Here is a 551-nt window from a genome sequence, read left to right on the forward strand (position 1 = left end):
TAGAGAGAGGGAAAGTGAGAGATCCCCCGGGGGGTTGGCCACGCCGCAGTCCCTTCTCCATCCTCCTCCTGAGATTCTGGCCATGTTTGCACATGCACCCAGAATGTTTCCCAATCCACTGGGCTTGGACTCGAACCACGGTCGGCCTTGAGGGACCCCAGTGCCTTAATCAGCCCAACTGGTTAGGTTTTTAAAAAGTTGGTAAAAATGCCTTAAAACGGAGCACGGCAGCACAGCATGGGTGGAGCGGCCAGCTGGCCAGTCTGCAGCAGCCAGGCCCGCAGAGGGGGAAGGTGCCTGTGAGCCCTCCATGCCCGCAGAGGGATGGACAGCATGCTCGGCCCCACGCCTGTTCTGCCTCTGCTCCTGGCCCAGGGGGGCGGGACCTGCCAGAAGGTGGCAGGCTTCCTTCCCGGGCATGGCCGGAACAGGCCAGGCCTTGGGGAGGTGCGAGGCCCTGAGGGTGGAGCCCTCGGTAGGGTTGGGACCTTCTCCCTGCCAAGGGGATGAGGTGCAGCAGGAGGCACCTGACGGCTGGGCATGAAGAGGCC

At 63.0% G+C, this 551-nt stretch overlaps 1 protein-coding gene across 1 annotated transcript in view; it reads right to left on the reverse strand.

Moving 5' to 3' along the window:
* Positions 1 to 551, reverse strand: part of KIRREL3 (kirre like nephrin family adhesion molecule 3) — a 395,674-nt gene that overhangs the window by 22,868 nt on the left and 372,255 nt on the right. The window lies entirely within an intron of this gene.

The sequence above is a fragment of the Tupaia chinensis genome, unplaced genomic scaffold (genome assembly GCF_000334495.1).
Source record: "Tupaia chinensis unplaced genomic scaffold, TupChi_1.0 Scaffold000037_4, whole genome shotgun sequence".
In the NCBI taxonomy this organism is placed as follows: domain Eukaryota; kingdom Metazoa; phylum Chordata; class Mammalia; order Scandentia; family Tupaiidae; genus Tupaia; species Tupaia belangeri.